Genomic DNA, 17,793 nt, shown 5'->3' on the forward strand with positions numbered 1-17,793 from the left:
AGGAGCCGAGCAGCCGAAGGGATCCCGGGAAGGGACGGAGCTCAGCCCGAGGGGATCCCGGGAGGCCGTTGGGAGACGAGGGAGCCCAGGAGGGACGGGGGGATCCACTGGAAAGCCAGGGATCCCAAGGGGGGGAAGAAGCGGATCCCAGGAGGGGATCCCCCCCACCCTTTCCTGCAGGGGGGGGAAAGGACTCCTCCTCCTCCCTTTGGGGCTGAGCAGGGGGGAGACAGGCAGCCACTGACACGAGGGATCCTGGGGGGCTCTCCGAGTTTGCCCTTTTTCTTGCAGGCGTTTCAAGGAAGCTCCGGCAGCACCAAGGATCCCTGAAATCCTTGCCTGCCTCTCCTTGTTTTAAACAAAAGGGCCAAATAAATGGAGTAAAGCCAGTCCTTATTTATTGTTCATTTCATGGACTAAACTGACAGGCCGTCCGTGTCTCAGACTCTGGGCAAACTTCCCCTCTGTGTGGAGTGGGTGGAAATGAGGAGATCTCGGGAATCCCAGGGTGGAACCTTCCCCAGCATTCACAGCTACTGAAAGGAAATACAAGACAAAGGCCTCTTAATCAAAGCCTGAAATGGGAAGAACGGAAGTTTTGCCTTTGTGTCCATTGGAGACTTCAGACCACTTTGCAAATTTAGCCTTCAGCTGGTTAACCTGCTCCCGTTTAACAGGCTTGTAAATCTAACGAGTAAAGAGAGAAATGCGTTTAGCCTCAATTCCAGTGTAATCTTTTATTTCTGGAATAGTTAAATGTAACGTGGATTCTAGACTGGGCTGTGTTTTAAAAAGGCACCAAGGAGCCCCCAGATCCGAATCCAGCATCTCCAGCCCCAGGTGGGGTCTCGGTCCGGGTGGCGCCAAGCTCTGCTTCTTCCCCTCTTCCTCCCTTCTCCAGAGCCACTGCAGTGCCAGCGGAGATCCGGGCGAGTACAACCTGCATTCTCGCACAGTGTTGTGTGGCACATGTGGGCAGCCGGCAGAGAAGTCATCCGGGGGCACGAATGTGGGCACCAGCACCATGTCCACCGGCTCCTCCTCCTCCAGCTTGACCATCACGCGCAGCTACCGCAGTGGAGGCACCAGCCTCGGGGAGAGCCTCCTGCCCCGCTCCTACATCCTGGGCACTCCACCCCACGCCAGCAGGTCAGTCTGGGGGCGCCCCAGCGGGCATGTGTGATCCTGGGCCGGAGGAGGAGGGGGCTTTGTGGTGGGAGGCCTCCGATTCTGAGTGCCCCCCTTCCTCCCCCTGACGGGGAAGCTCCAGAGACCGATCACTGTGCACTGTCAGTCCTTCCAGGGCGGCAGAGAGATGACTGTGGGCATCCCAGGGCTTCCTGGCACCCTCTGTGCCACACGGGGCTCCTCAGCCAGGGCATTTGGGGAAGGCCGGGATGGTCCCCACTGAACAGCAGGCGTGGGGTGGGCTGAAAACCCTGAAAGGCTGCAACGTTCACATGAGAACAGTCAGCTCCAGTTGGCTTTGTGCCCAGGCTTAGCGTATGCGTTGTCTGGCATGGAATTCGGTCTCCGGCTTCAACAGGGGTTGGACTAGAAGACCTCTGAGCTCCCTTCCAGACCGAGTCCCCAAACCATGCGAACGCAAGGAGGCACCCATGTGCTCCCAACCCCCCAATGCAATGTGTGTGTGGCCGCCGCGCATATGTAGCCCTGCGCATACATGCACACATCTCCTGCACATGACATGTGGCCCCCGCATGTGCCCCCCCCCACCTCTGCGCATTCACGGCAGAACCCGAAGAGCTGCTGGCCTGCTGGAAGCGCATGCACAAGCGTGGCGGAGCTGAGCTGGGGCTTGGCCACAAGAGGGCGCCGCATGCCACAGGTTACCCTTCAGGGGCCTAAAGCAGGAGGACAGCCGTGTGTGCGCGTATGTGCGCACACAGTGGGCGGAGCCAGTCTGGCCAGCCAGCCCACCGCCCACAGACCCCCTCCCGCCCCTCTGCCAAACAAACAGGAGTGGCCTCCGCTGGGGCTGCCCAGTGGCTGCATTGGGGGGGGGGGGCTGTCAAAGACCCCCCTGAGGTGGGAGACTTTTTATGCAGAAAACTTTGCCCTTTGGAAAATGGTCTCGGCGATTGTCTCCCCGGAGGTTTGGTCACACAGAGGCAGCCTTAGCTCTGGGGAAGGGGCTGTTCTTCCCCTGGGCAGGCAGGTCCACGTGTCCCTCCCCATAAGCCTTTTGGACTGGCAGCCACGCCTGCCTCTCCCACAATTCCCTTGCTGGCATTTTGAGGGAGGCCCAGTTCTGGATCGGCCCTGAACCTAGAATGAGGGAGAAATGTCCTGATTGCGAGAACAATTCCTCCGTGCTTCGTCCCTGGAGGCTCTTAAGTAGCAATCAAGGCCATTTGTGTGGAACGGAAGAGGGTCTCTTGCTTGGGGAGGGGGCTGGGCTAGATGACCTCTGAGGTCCCTTCTGACTCTATGTCAGTCTTCTCTCTCTCTCTCTCCCCCCTCTTAGGGTCCTTCAAACTGCAGCATCATGTAATCGTCCGATGTTCCCGACATGCACTCAAATCTGCTTTATGGAGCTCTCTGTCCTTTACCTGCTCAGAAAAAGAGGAAACCATTTTTAAAAGAAGTTATTTTCTATGCAAGAATTTATACTTTATTACATATATCTATATCTCTATATATATCTCTATATAAATACGCTAAAGATGCTTCAGGTTTTTTAAGGGGGTGGGGGAGGTCTTTTTTCTATCTCAAAGGTTTAAAAGGAAGTTTAAAACCTGCCAAAGAGGTGAATCTATTACTGCCAAAAAGGAAAAAAGTCCTAGAATTGTCATATGTTTCTTCTAGTAAGGGGGGGGAGCCTGCAAAAGGACAGGATCCGTCTGTGTCTGCTTGAATACCAAAGTTTTCTTTGAAAAACGAATCAAAAATCACAAAGTTTTTCTCCTCCTTCTGGGCCACCGTTTGTCAACTTCACCAACTTTAAGAGGGGGGACTTCAACTCCCAAGAATTCCCCAGCCAGTCCGTCCGTACCCCATCTTAAAGTTGGTGGGGTTGTGAAACTCTCTTCCAGGGAAATCTCTTTAAATTTGTTGCACTTAACCTTCCCCCTGGGGGGGGGGGTGTTGACCACTAACTAACCATGGTTAACTTCTGCCTTGCTTCCCAGCGTGCCCTTGAGCAAAAGAGTCCAACTCTTTTGAAGAATCTACAAGCCGAGAGTTGACCTTCGTTTACATTTTGAAAATGGGAGGGAGACCTTCAGACGGAACCCGTTTTGGGTTGCAATGATACTTGAGGGATGCCCCCTGTTGAACCCAGGGTCCTCAGCCCTGGCAGGTTTAAGGCGGAGGAACTTCAACTCCCAGAATTCCCCAGCCAGTATGGGGGACTCCTGGGAGTCGAGTTTTAAAATTGCCACGTTTGAGAAACATGAATTTAACCTCGTGTCCTCAGTCCCCTCCGGCCCAAATCAGGTTGTTTAATACCTGCATTAAAACACTTTAGGAGATGGACATTCAGGGATTCTCCAATTAAAATCCAAATTGCCCTCACTTTAGAACTTCTAGAATGTCTGCTCTACATAGGCTCCATTGACTCCACTTGGACAGAACCAGCGGAGATGCCGAGGGAGGGTCTTGCTCAGATTTCCTGGAATGAGTTCCAGCTTGTCACCCCTGAGGAAGTGGATGAGGCCATGGGAGCGATGAGTGCCTCCACCTGTTTGCTGGACCCGTGTCCCTCCTGGCTGGTCTCGACCAGCAGGGAGGTCACACGAGGCTGGCTCCAGGGGATCAAGAACACGTCTCTGCAGGAGGGATCTTTCCTGCAGCCCCTGAAGGAGGCGGTGGTAAGACCCCTCCTCAAGAAGCCTTCTCTGGACCCAGCTATTCTTAAAAACTATCGTCCCGTCTCCAACCTCCCTTTTCTAGGGAAGGTTGTTGAGAAGGTGGTGGCCCTTCAACTCCGACGGACCTTGGATGAAGCAGATTACCTAGACCCTTTTCAGTCTGGTTTCAGGCCTGGATACTGCACTGAAACCGCCTTGGTCGCACTGACCGATGATCTCTGGCGGGCCAAGGATAGAGGACATTCCTCTATCCTAGTGCTCCTTGACCTCTCAGCGGCCTTCGATACCATCGACCATGGTATCCTTCTGCGACGGCTGGAGGAGGTGGGAGTGAGAGGCACCGTTCTACGGTGGTTCTCCTCTTACCTCTCCAACAGGTCACAGTCGGTGTTGGTTGGGGGGCAGAGGTCGACCCCTAGGCCCCTTAATTATGGGGTGCCGCAGGGGTCGGTCTTGTCCCCCCCTCCTATTTAATACCTACATGAAGCCACTGGGTGAGATCATTCATCGGCACGGGATTAAATACCACCAGTACACGGACGACACACAGTTGTATCTTTCCGCCCCGTGCCAACTCAGCGTAGCGGTGGAAGTGATGTGCCAGTGCCTGGAAGCTGTTAGGGTCTGGATGGGAGTGAACAAACTCGCACTCAATCCCGACAAGACCGAGTGGCTGTGGATGTTGCCCCCTAAGGACAGCCCAGGTAGCCCGCCCTAAGCCTAGAGGGAGAAAATTTGCTCCGCTCAGAGAGGGTCTGCAACTTAGGAGTCCAGAATTAGTCCAGAATGCAGCTGCGCGAATGATACTGGGTGTACCAAGATACACCCACACTACACCTATCCTCCGTGAGCTGCACTGGCTCCCTATCGGTCTCCGAGCACGATTCAAGGTGCTGGTTATTACTTTTAAAGCCCTACATGGCCTGGGACCCGGATATCTGCGAGACCGTCTTCTGCCGCATACCTCCCAACGGCCGATAAGATCGCACAGGGTGGGCCTTCTCCGAGTGCCGTCAACCGGACAATGTCGGCTGGTGGCTCCCCGGGGGAGGGCCTTCTCTGTAGCCGCCCCGACCCTATGGAATGAACTATCCCCAGAGATCCCTCCCCACTCTCATGGCCTTCCGAAAGGCTATCAAAACCTGGCTATTCCAGCAGGCCTGGGGCTGTTGACCTCTTGACCGAGGTCCATCCCCGATTAGACTGGGTGCATGATGTGGTTTTTTAATTTGTTTTCCTCCGTTTTTTTTAACTCTTCACTTTTTAAAATTTATTTTCTGTAAGCTGCCCGGAGTCCTTCGGGATTGGGCGGCCTATAAAATTTATTAAATCAAATCAAATCAAATCAAATCAATTGTCCTCTGTTCAAAAATCCCAGGTGTTTCAGGAATCTTCCTCCCTCTGGTTCCATTGAGGGTGACGTCCTACTTCTTAAATGAAGTTTGATTTCACTCCCCCTGCAGAAAAGCTGGTCCGTTGTCCAAATCCATCCACCTGATGGGAAATTAAGCGGACAGCCCCTCTTTTGCTTCAAGGAATAACGTTGAGTAGAGACGTTTCCCTTTGGAAGAAGAGAAGCTGCTTAAGAGGGTTTCCTTCTGCAGCAATGCTGACCTCTCCGCCCGGCCCCCCCTTGCCCAGCCCTACGCATGGCACACGGTGCCTGAGCCTGTCTAGAGGGCCTTGCCAAGGGGTGGGTGTAGAAGTGGGTTCCCTGAGTCTGTTAGGGGAACGCCTGGGCTTCAGGCTGCCTTCCAGGGCGCAGGAATGGTGAGGATGGGCTTGGGAAAAGTCCCTTCAACTGCCTGCTGTGCGATTGGCTGTTTCTAGTCAAGGGGGGGAAATGTGGGTCTTTGGGCTCTGAGGCAGAGCGGATGCCTTTTGGCCAGGGGAGGGGGAGGGGCCAGCTGTGCTTTCCAAAAGGCCCCCCCCCGCTCTATTCCACCAGGAGGACAGGACCATGTCTTCTCCTGGGCTTGGAGCAGAGATCTGCAGCCTCGTGTGGTGCCTTCAGGTCTGGTTAAGTTTGGGAAACGTAGTTCTTGTATGCGGTTTGGGACTGGAAGCCTAACCTTAAACCAGTGGTTCCCAAACTTGGCAGCTTTAAGACTTGTGGACTTCAACTCCCAGAATTCTCCAGCCAGCAGAGCTTAAAGTTTGGGAACCACTGCCTTAAACCTTTGCTGGCTGGGGAATTCTGAAAGTTGGCCAGATGGAGAAACCCTGGTTTAAGGTCATGTTCTTCAACCTGATGCTCCTCAGCCTTTGATGGGTAGCTGGCTTCCTGACCCATGGATCTCTTCCTTGGACACTTCCCACCCCAGAGGATCCATGGATGGGATCCCTGCCCCCCCCCCAGTCCCTTTGGATGGGCCCTTCCCCCCCTTTGAGAATTTGCTGGGAAACGGTGGACCCTCCTATGGGGAAGGACTTCTCACCAAGGATGATGGTTCCCCCGACTCTGCACGGCTTCCCAGGGAGGAGGAAGAGCTGCAGGGTTCCTCTAGAGGCTCCCCTGGACTTCCTCTGCCCCCCTTCACGTACGTCCCATATGCCTGGAGGGAGACAATCCTGAGCCTCACCCCCACCCCCTAACCTGTCCTGCCCAGTTGGCCCAGAGGAGATGGTTCTTTGCCTCTCTGCTTCCAGCTGGGATTGCAGTCGGAACCAGCTCTGGTCCCTCTGACTTCTGCATCCCACGGGGGTCCCCCCAGCCCCCCTTTTCTCCTGCCCTTGATCTCGTTTGCACTTGGAGAGAGGCGCCTTTTGAAAGCTCTTTCCTCAGGAACCCTGGCAGGAGGGAGACCCCCGGCTGCTGAGGGGCGCCCTGCCTCCTTCGTGGGGAGAGCAAGCCTGCCTTTAAACTGGGGGGGGGTGGGAAAGGAGGAGGGGGCACCAACTAAACCAGCCCACTGCTTGCTCCTGCCTGGTGCAGATGCTTACTGATTGAGGAGGGGTCTTTGCTCCAGCCGGACGCTCTTTCTCCATCCTTCTCTCCCCTCCCCCCAGCAGCCCCTCCCTTTTTCATTGTGCTGTTAACTTGGGGTGCTGTCGGGGGAGGGGTCTGCCAAGGGATGCTTTGTGCTCTGATGGGAACTGTGCAGTATTTGTATTTTTTAAAACCAATATAGTCATCCAAAACTACGGCTGTTGTGTTTCTTTCATTGGGAATGGGGGGGGGAGTGGACTCTTTGGGGGGGGCTGTTGGTGGGGAGGGTTGCTTGGCTTGAGGTCCCCCATCCCACGTGGGGCTCCCCAGGGAGGCAGGGATGTGGGTCACTCATCACACTGCCTCTGCACACACAACCACACCTGTTGGGCTGCCATCCCAGGCTGGAGGAGGCGGAAGGAAGGTGATCTCCAGAGGACGGGAGAGACCCCAGACCTGATACCCTCAGTAGGGCAGAACCCCCCCCCAGCCCCACTGCTGACTTTTCTTGCCATACTTGTCAAATTGAATCACTGGAATTTTTAGTGAGTAACGTGGTTGTTAAGTGAGCCTGGCTTCCCCATTGAATTCGCTTGTTGGAAGGTCCCAAAAGGGGATCTCGTGACCCCGGGATGATGCGACCGTCGTAAATATGAACCCGTTACCCGGCATCTGGAGTTTGATCGCGTGACGGTGGGATGCTGTAGTGGTCAGAAGCGGACAAACGGAAATGTCACTAAATGGTCGCTAAATGAACCGTTATAAGTCCAGGACTCATCCGATGGGAGAGGAGAGTCACTGAGCGTTGTGTAAAAGCAATTCGGTTCTTGGCTCTTTTCAACAACTTTGATGACTTCTGAGTTTCTTTGGTGCAGTAGATCAGCTTTGCTGGCTGAGGAACTCTGGGAGTTGAAGTCCAGAGGTCTTAAAGTTGCCAAGGTTGGAGGCCACCACAGAAGATGACACAAAAAACCCTCCGACCTTTTTGCTTCTCAACAACATTTCAAGCTCTTTCTACACTTACAAAATCATCCTAATCATCCAAAATAAAAAAAGATTCACATTTTCTTCCAGCTTCGAGCAAAAAGCCCAGCAGCGATTTCCAACTCGGAACCAAATTAGAGACATTCTTTAAGTCAGTTTTGCCATTTTCCACACCACCCACTGGACACACAACTACACAAACGCCCAAGATTGTTTAAAGATGATTGTTTGGACAAACGGGGTAGGATGCAAAACGCCACGTGCCAATGCAGAAAGCGCAGCATGCACAAAGCCCCCCCCCGCCCCCCGCACGTGGGGAGGGAAAATGGGCGGGGCAAAGGGTGGGGGGGCTCCATGGAGGGCAAGGAGCGCTGCTGCCCCCCCCTCCCCCGCCCGCCCGCCTTGCTCCCCCTTTCAAGCAGCCTGAATGTTGGGAGGGTCTCCCGGGCATTTCCCACAGGCGGCCACTAGAGGGCAGGCGCTGCCCGTGCTGCCTTCGGAGGGGCGCCGCAAAAGCTGCCTCCAAAGACGGAGGGAAAAAAGGGGGGAGTCCGGGAGGCCCCCAAATCTCCCCAACCAAATAAATTCTTTTCTAATGAGCCCATCTTTGAGAGCAATTGCACCATATTGAAATCACTCAGATATTTTACCAGATGCCCCCCCCCCTCCATGGAACTTCTCCCACTAATATTTAGCTCTCCTAAGAGGGCAGCCCCTGTTCCAGATGGGGTAACCCAAGCCCCAATCGTCCCCCAATGGGAGGTGCCTAGATTACGCCAGCATATGGTGAAAATCCTACAAAAATGGCTTAATTGTTTAAAAGCATTATTTCTACTCATAATCCTATATGGTATGAGTTACAAACTATGTTTAATTTAATACAATAGCAGAGTTGGAAGGGACCTTGGAGGTCTTCTAGTCCAACCCCCTGCCAAGGCAGGAAGCCCTTTCAGACAAATGGCTGTCCAACATCTTCTTAAAGACTTCCAGTATTGGGGCATTCACAACTTCTGGAGGCAACTTCTGTTCCACTGATTAATTCTTCTGTCAGGAAATTTCTCCTCAGTTCCAAGTTGCTTCTCTCCTTGATTAGTTTCCACCCATTGCTTCTTGTTCTACTCCCAGGTGCTTTGGAGAATAGTTTGACTCCCTCTTCTTTGTGGCAACCCCTGAGATATTGGAAGACTCCTATCATGTCTCCCCTAGTCATTTCGTTAAACTAGACATATCCAGTTCCTGCAACCGTTCTTCATAGGTTTTAGTCTCCAGTCCCGGGGAGGAGAAAGGGATGTTTGTGGGGAAAGTTGGATCAGAGACACCAGAGAATGCTAGAGATCTTTTGTTTCCCTTTGAAGATCCTATGTGGGATCCAAGCATCCCACAGATTTGAGGAGTTATGAGAAGTCAGCAAATGAGTAGTTGCAGCTTTAATGGTTGTTATTCCAAAGAAGTAAACTTTAGGGAAGACCAACAACAATCTCCACAGATCTGGAAATGATGTTCTCTCTCCCTCTTTCTCTCTCTCTCTCTCCCTCCCTCCCTCTCCCTCTCTGTCTCTCTGTGATTTCTAAGACCTGGAGGGGGGAGGGCTGGAAAAGTTGTTGGCATATGTAAGTGGAGAGAGAGGGAGGGAGAGAGAGAAATGTATTTTATACCTGTCCAGGTTGAAAGGTGAGAACTTTGATTTTTTATTTTGTGTGAAAAGACTTACATTGAGAGTTGATCGATAGAAAACTCGTAGAAAGTTGTGTATTTCTCTAAGTTCCAAAAATGTGGAGAGAGAGAAAAAGTGTTTTTTTTAAAAACATAACCACTCTCCTGGAAGGGGGGAGAGTGAATTCACAATGTAAGGTTTGAGATCCATAGAGTGGCTCCTTTTTATACAGTTAGAGACCTCATAGAATAACATCCTGGCTTTCGTAGAGTATAAATCTTTATTACTATCAAAGACCAGCAATACACATTACTTTTTACCATATATTAAAAAGTAGATATTAAAATCATCATGTATATATATATATGTGTGTGTGTGTGTGTGTGTGTGTGTGTGTGTGTGTGTGTGTGTGTGTGTGTATATAGGTCTCTAGTTGTTCGGGTTTTCTCCCGCGTAGAATTGGATATGTCTTTGCGACGTTTCGACGAAGTCACATTCGTCATCTTCAGGCTGCTGCTGACTACTTCAGGTTTGGTGTTTCCAGGACTACTCCTGGAAACACCAAACCTGAAGTAGTCAGCAGCAGCCTGAAGATGACGAATGTGACTTCGTCGAAACGTCGCAAAGACATATCCAATTCTACGCGGGAGAAAACCCGAACAACTAGAGACCTACATACTAACACCCGCGAAAACCTCAGAAAACATATATATATATATATATATATATATATATATATATATATATATGTATATGTATATGTATATGTATATGTATATGTATATGTATATGTATATGTATATGTATATGTATATGTATATGTATATGTATATGTATATGTATATGTATATGTATATGATGTATATGTATATGTATATGTATATGTATATGTATATGTATATGTATATGTATATGTATATGTATATGTATATGTATATGTATATGTATATGTATATGTATATGTATATATCTTCTTTTGTATTCTCACTGTATTTCTTTCTTTTCTGAAGAAATTGGGACATCAACAGATGATCCAATTTAAATTTTGAACAAAATAGTTGGAAGAGTTCCTTTTTTTTCCTTTCCTTTTCTCTACCTTCTTTCTTTTCCTTTCTCTCTCTCCCCTTTTCCTCATTTCTCCCTCCTTTCCCCTGTGTACTCTACGTACTTCATCCACTGTACTTATAACCCTCCACCCTCTAATACTAATTGGCTATGAGTAGAAAAGCAGTTGCTTTTGGATCTACATCAACCTCCGTCTCCACACCTGCGGGAGGCCAGAGGACAACACAGACCATGTCCCAGCATGAAAAAGAGAAGGAAGCAAATTTTGAAACACTTATGCAAATGATGCAGAAAATGCAAGCAGGAATTGACAGTAAAGATAGCAAGTTAGACACTCTTATAAAAAAAATGGAGGTAATGGAACAACAAAATCAAAGCATAGTGCAAAAAGTTGATAAAATGTAAGGGAAAGTTGAAAGCATACACAACTGGATGTTGAAATACGAAGACAGGATTCAAAAAATTGAAAATAAAATCCAAGAAGGAGAGAAGAAAACCGAGAAGCTAGAGACTAGACTAAGTGATCTTTTTATTGGGAATTATACCGGAAACATACAATAGAGAATTGAAATATTTGATTGTAAATGTGTTAACAGCAGCCAGAATTGTATTTGCAAAAAACTGAAAAAACGAAACAATACCAAAACAGGAAGAAGTTATCCGAAAAATAATGGACTGTGCTGAAATGAGTAAATTGACATTTGAAATTAGAGAGCAAGAGGATGAACAATTTTATAAGATATGGGATTTGTTTTATCGGTGGCTAGGGGGAAAAAAAAACTTTGGAAATGAAAAATGATATACTTATACCTTAATTGAAAAAAGTAAATGATGATATAATTATGCTGTGAAATAATCTAATAATGACACAATGAAGTATTAATATAAGGTCTGGGGATATAATGTATAAGGTTAAGAACTTATTATAATGATATTTCGCTGCTGATAAGCAATTCTAATAGGGGAACAAATGAAAACTGGTATATATAGGCAGCGATGCTTTGTTGAAAAATGAAGGAATCAGATCTCTGTTTGAAGGTATGAAATGCAAGGTTAACAATAAATAGAAGTATACTTCCTGGGGAAAAATAATGCTAATGTTAACTGAATATATATTGTAGAATGAAAATGAGGTCTTTAGTTATATTAGATCAAATATTTGAGACGGTAAATATTATTTGAAGATGCAGATGTTAAAACACTTGTAACCAAACGACATGCTGCATGTGATGATGGTTTTTCTATTTTTTTTAAACCCTAGGTTATTGTGGTGTCTATTAAATATACAACAGAGAGATACGGGATGTGTATATGGGGGGAAACGTAGTAGGGATGCACCTGTGATCAAATGACATATTGTATGGGATGATGGGGTTTTTTTCTTTCTTTTTTTTTCCTTTCCTTTTCCCTTTGTTTTTTTTTCCTATTGTTATGTGATGTTGTCTATGTAATAAAAAATAAAATTATTTTAAAAAAAAGATAACGAACTTTTAACTGGGTGGGATCCTCATGTAACTCTCAGAATTGGGATCCCACAGCACGATGCCAACATGCCTGTCTTATTAAATTGGAACTTTAAGGATCATTTTGCCTTGGACTCTGATTTAATTCTACATGATACTTGGAACGCTGACACTCTGGACTAATGATCATTTTTTCTCTCCGTTTAACCGTTAGTTGTGAAAGCAATCCAGAAAATGTTGAATACGTTTGTCATTTGGCTTTCCCACATTGTAGGACCTTATTTTAGGTATTGTCCAGAATATGGAAGGTATTAAATCTTTTTGCTTAAGAGTTATTAATTTAAATATTAAGCAATGGTGGGTCCCAGTCCTGCCTTTGGCTACATGACTGTATGGGCGCATGCTCTGTTGTTATGCTGATCTCTTCTGTTTCGTTTTTGTAAGAAAAGAGGAATTCTGCCTAGCTGCTTCCTTTTGCATTGCATGGATTATACACTTCCACCTGTCAAGATTCAAGAGCCAACCAAGGCTAGTTACCGAAAACTAAGTTTGGATTTCCCCCCATCCTTAAGATGATGACTTTGACACTGAGCCACTTAAAGTTATTTTATCAGGGAGATGGTCGGATCTTCCTGTGGAATCATGGCAACATGGAGATGGACACTTTGGGCTCTGGCGAGCTCTCCCTTTGGGCCTTTGACTCCCCTGACACCTGTGGCAAACGTCTGACGTCCAGGTGTCTCATCAGATCCCGAGGCTGGAAAAAGCCCGAGACAGTTATGACAATTGATATGAAATCACATATTATCCAATTGAATATATTTGTGTACATTGTTATTATTGTACCTCATTTGTTTGACTATCACTATTATTCCTTCATTTTAAATGAGATATATTAGATATAGGGTTCATTTATATTCGTCAGCCGCCAAAACCGCGCTCGACTAGGCCGCGCCCGATTAAACCGCGTCGCTGACGTCATCAACAGGGCGACAACAGCCGGCGCGGAGAAAGAAGGGCGCTTTAAATAGAGCTTTGAAAGCAAGCCGATTCAACTTAAGGTAAGGGTTACGTTTAGGGTTAGCTTAAGGGTTAGGTTTAGAGTTAGGTTAAGGGTTAGGGTTAGGTTTAGGGGGGTTACGTTTAGGGGTTAATTTTAGGTTTAGGGTTTACAGCGTGCGTCTGTCTCCGCGCTGTTGTCGCCCTGTTGATGACGTCAGCTACGCGGTTTCGTCGAGCGCGCTTTAGTCGAACACGGTTTTGTGGTGGAACCATTTATATTATAACAATTCATTACATCATCTTAAATCTAGCCAATAATAATATATTTTATGTTATATTCTGTATCATTTTATTATTCTTGTATTGATAACATTCTCTAATGTCTTTCATTTCCATGTTTTTTTTTAATCTAACCACTGATAAAATAAACCCCATATCCTGTAAAATTGTTTATCTTCTTGTTCTCTAAATGTCAAATGTCAATTTACTCATTTCAGCACATTCCATTATTTTGTGAATAACTTCCTCCTGTGTTGGTATTTTCTCATTTTTCCAATTTTTAGCAAATACAATTCTAGCTGCTGTTAACACATTTACAATCAAATATTTCAATTCTCTATTGTATGTTTCAGGTATAATTCCCAATAAAAAGATCTCTGGTTTAAAGTCTTTATATTTTATATCATTTTTTCCAACCAAGTGTGGATTTTAGTCCAATATCTTTTAGCTTCTAAACAAGTTCACCACATATGACCCTGGTATCTGATGACATTTCCAACACTTTTCAGATTTATTCTTGAACATTCTCGTCGGGGACAGGTGCCACCTGTAAAACATCTTATACAAATTTTCTTTATATGCTGTTGACATTGTCATTTTATAATTTTGAGACCACAATTTCTGCCAATTCTCTAAGTCAATCCCATGTCCAAAGTTTCCCCCCCAAGCAATCAAAGATTCTTTAACTTGTTCTTCTTCTAGCTTAACCTCTAATAAGTATCCATATAGTTTTTTAATTACCTTTTCACCAGTACGTAGCAAAATTTTATCTAATCAGTCATTTTATCATGGAAACCTTCCCTTTTAAGATCTTTATCGTAGTCTAGAATGTATTTGCGCATATGAAAACCAGTTCATCTTTATACCTTGCTGTTCAAGTCCTTGCATCGATTTAAGTTCACCCTTTGCATTCAATATTTCACCAGATCTAATTGTTTGTTCCTTTTTGCATGTTATTGGATATGAAAATGCTTCAATAGTTGATAACCAGACTGGATTTTTTAAGTAATGTTGCCTTTTAATCTTCTCCCAATTTAACAACAAAGCCTCCCATATATAATGTCTTCTGAAATACCCCTGCATTTTAGTTCCCTTGTACCATAAGAAAGCTTGCCATCCCAACAACAAATCATGTCCTCCTACAGTCAATAATCTAGAATTTCTTAATGTTATCCACTCCTTAACCCACATCAGGCTTGTTGCCTGGTAGAATAACTCCCAGTTAGGTAAGCCAAATCCTCCTCTTGTTCTAGCATTTTGTAACAACTTTAATTTTATTCTTGCTTTCTTTCCCTGCCAAATATACTTCAACACTATTTTGTTTAAATCGTCAAAATAATCTTTCCCTAGTCTAATTGGAAAAGCAGGCAGGTAATCTTCAACGTAAATCCATTCATTTAGCGACTGTCAGTAGTTATGTCGCTGAAATGCGTGGCTTACAACCAGTCCTCGCACTTATGACGGTTGCTGTATTTCCCCCGTGGTCAGGTGATCAAAATCTAGGCACTTGGGCAACCAGCAAGATTACTTGTTTATTTGATACGGCAAGCGCTTAGGATGGCCGCAGCATCATCCCAGGGACGGGTCTGTCGTTGGGATGGCCGTTTAGGACCTTCCCACATGCCACGTCAAAGAGGGGGGAGCTGGATTTGCTCAACGACCATGTGATTCACTTAACAACGGCAGTCATTTGCATCAACTCACTGTGCAACCACCTTGCTCAGCCACAGAGATTTGGGCCCTGATTGTGGTCCTCATCTGAGGGTTTGCATTCCTCTCTTCTATGAAGAATCAGTGAGCCGTTTTCGCCACAAACATGGCAGGATATGAGCTCCTGGGAGGGAAGCCGAGACCACCTCGAGACGGTTTCCTTTGCCTCAGAAGACCTGAGCTGGTTTTTTCCTGCCCTGCTCAACTCCCTCGCAAAGCCCGAACTCTCGGATGGAGGGAGGAGGTCTGGAGGGGCCTGGAATTCAAGGAACGTTGGTCTGCTTAGCCAGGAAACTAACATGCTTTTATCCGGGATTGAGAGAAGAAACCTGGCCGGATCGTGGCCTGTTTGGTTCTGCAGTATAGCTGGATGGCTGGTCGGTCCCTGATTTCAGCTACGCTCCTTTTATCCCTATTTGGACGTTACTGATTTTTAAAAGGCCCACAAAGTGTATTCCCAAGAGGCGAAATGGGTAATTGGAAGGATGGTTGTGCACACAGGATTTAGTTCACACAACCAGGACCCATGGATGCCCACCTTCACACAGAATAACGGAGGAGGAAGAAGGGACTTTGGAGGACTTCCAGTCCAACTGCAGGGAATGAGAGATTCAAAAATAAAAGCCTCCGACCCTGGGGGATTAGCTGGGGGTTGCATCATCCAGACAGGAGAAAGTTGCAGGAGGAAACTGCCAGGCCCCACATGAAAAGAGGGTGATGGGCTGGCGGCTGAAGCAAAGTCATGGCACACACTTGAAAGGAAAGCAGGAAGACTGGGTGTTTCTGCACTGCCAGCCGCCCTCAGAGCTCTTTTGACAGTGATTGAGTGCTCTGAAAATCAAGGGGCGATGCAGAGATCCGCCAACAGGGAAGCTGCCCAAAGATTTGCCAGTGGGTTGGATTTTGCCTCAATCTGAGATATGAGGAGGATTAGATATAGGGATCAAAGGCAGCCTTTTTCTCATCACTGAATGTCTGTCTGACCTCAACGTCCCTTGGACAATCCAGGTGATTTTTGGCCATTTCAGGGAGCTCATAATATGGGACTTCTGGAGCAACTAAAAGCAATATTGCAGGAACAAAAGATTTGAGATTATTGGTGAAACTTGTTAATAGTCCATTTCTGTTAGAGGAGTGTGGAGGTGGCGTTTCTGTGTTTCTGTGTTGTGTCCAAGACTTGGGAGAGGAGTAAGACCCTCTAATAACAATAAAGAAAAAGACCTTATTATTATTTCTTATTTTACTTTTAAAAAGGGATTTGGAAAAAATGGAGCTCGTGCGCTTGTGAAAGCTCCCTAAAATAATGATAATGATTGGTTTCCCTGGAGAAAGTATGAAAGGAAATATTTGTAGGTGGATTTTTATGCAAGCAGTTTGAATGGAGGATAAATCTGTAAGTATGCCGATGTGTCAATGCTTGTGTGTGTAGAGTCCCTATCCCCGACTGTGAAAGGGGTTAAATGTTTTGATTCCCTTTCTTACAAAGAAACCCAGTGCTCCTCTGGTTAAACTGGAGGACTCGGAGACTGGTCTGCCATCCCCTACTTACTAAAGGAATGGGATACTCCAGACATAGAGACCCCAGGGAAGGGGGGAGGCTGAGGAACAACGTAATCCGCGAGTGACTCTTGTGGAATCCAATCTCATTCAAAACTAAAACCAGAGATGCTGCAGGCTCACTCGGAGAAAATATAGTGGCAGGAGGAGGAAATAGATGTGGTCGAGGGCTCGTTTTCACCCCATTTTCTACTTCCGACCTTTATAATTGGAAGCAACAAAACCCCAGTTATAGGGAAGACCCAGAGAAAATGCACTCTCTGTGCTTATCTACTATAAGGACGCATAGCCCCACTTGGGCAGACATTCAGACATTGACGGATGTCCTTTTAACACCAGAGAAACAGACTGCTGGGGGGGGGGGGAGAAAGGCAGTGGAGCGGCAGTTAAAAAAACGGAGAAGAATGAGAATGACAGCCGGTGGGAATGCCCCCCCCCCTCACGGAGCCAGAATGGGATCTGGGTGATGATGGGGACAACACGAGGCTACTGAATTCTCAATCTTATATGGAATCCAAAAATGGAGTTCCCTAATTTAAGACTCTGGTAAAAGTGTATGAAATAAGGCAAAAGAAAGACGGGAGTCCTGAGGACTTTTCTTGAAAGGATATACCAGGATTTTAGCTAATACCCTGATTTAGATCCTGAAGCTTCAGATAATCAGGAAACAATGAACATGATTTTTTATAGGGAACTCAGCAGAGGACATTAGAAGAAAAGTTACGGAAAGTAGGAGGAGGTCCGTGGAAAGGCATTTCAGACTTGGCTGAGATAGCCTCCTGGAGGGTAGGAAGAAATGAGAAAGAAATCCAGAAGGCTGGCAGAAATGCTGTCTTCCTAGCAGATGCCCTTAGGCAGGAAAAGGTGGGAGGAAGGGGGACAAAGGAGAGGAGAGGAGTGGGAGTTTAGGGAACCCGAAAGCAGTCTGGGCATGGAAGAGGAAAGGTGGGACCTTACCAGTGTGCTACATGCGGAAAAGAAGGATATTGGAAGAGTGGGTGCCTGGTGGCTATAGCCATGCGAGCAGAAAAAGAAGGGGGAAGAGGCCAGGGGCAGGGAGCTGTGGCTCCCCCAACCCACCTCTGCGGAAGTCCCAATTGGGGGATCTAAACATGAGATGTTAACAGATACAGGAGCCAGAAGATCTGTTCTTAAGAGGTGTATTGTTCCTCGGACTACCGAGGATGAGATACCTTTTTGGGGGGCTTCAGGAAAGGCCTATATAATGTGCCTGAAACAACAAAAGCCCAAATTGCACAGCAGGAGGTGAAAACTTAGGGGTTGGCGTCTCTACAGGACAGCAAAGACCTTTAGCCT

At 47.0% G+C, this 17,793-nt stretch overlaps 2 protein-coding genes and 1 long non-coding RNA gene across 3 annotated transcripts in view; 1 reads left to right on the forward strand and 2 right to left on the reverse strand.

Moving 5' to 3' along the window:
• LOC148042286 (SLAM family member 6-like) overlaps positions 1–17,793 on the reverse strand; it is a 979,974-nt gene that overhangs the window by 789,731 nt on the left and 172,450 nt on the right. The gene's annotated exons all lie outside the window — the stretch shown is intronic.
• The window catches only part of LOC148042307 (uncharacterized), a 29,507-nt gene that overhangs the window by 3,413 nt on the left and 8,301 nt on the right, over positions 1–17,793 (reverse strand).
• On the forward strand, positions 167–2,645 carry LOC148042308 (uncharacterized). The gene is made up of 2 exons (XR_015695212.1): positions 167–1,149; positions 2,489–2,645. It is a non-coding gene; the product is annotated as an uncharacterized LOC148042308 (long non-coding RNA).

The sequence above is a fragment of the Thamnophis sirtalis genome, unplaced genomic scaffold (genome assembly GCF_051295495.1).
Source record: "Thamnophis sirtalis isolate CommonGarterSnake01/CBP01778 unplaced genomic scaffold, rThaSir2_p1.2 scaffold_18, whole genome shotgun sequence".
Classification (NCBI taxonomy): domain Eukaryota; kingdom Metazoa; phylum Chordata; class Lepidosauria; order Squamata; family Natricidae; genus Thamnophis; species Thamnophis sirtalis.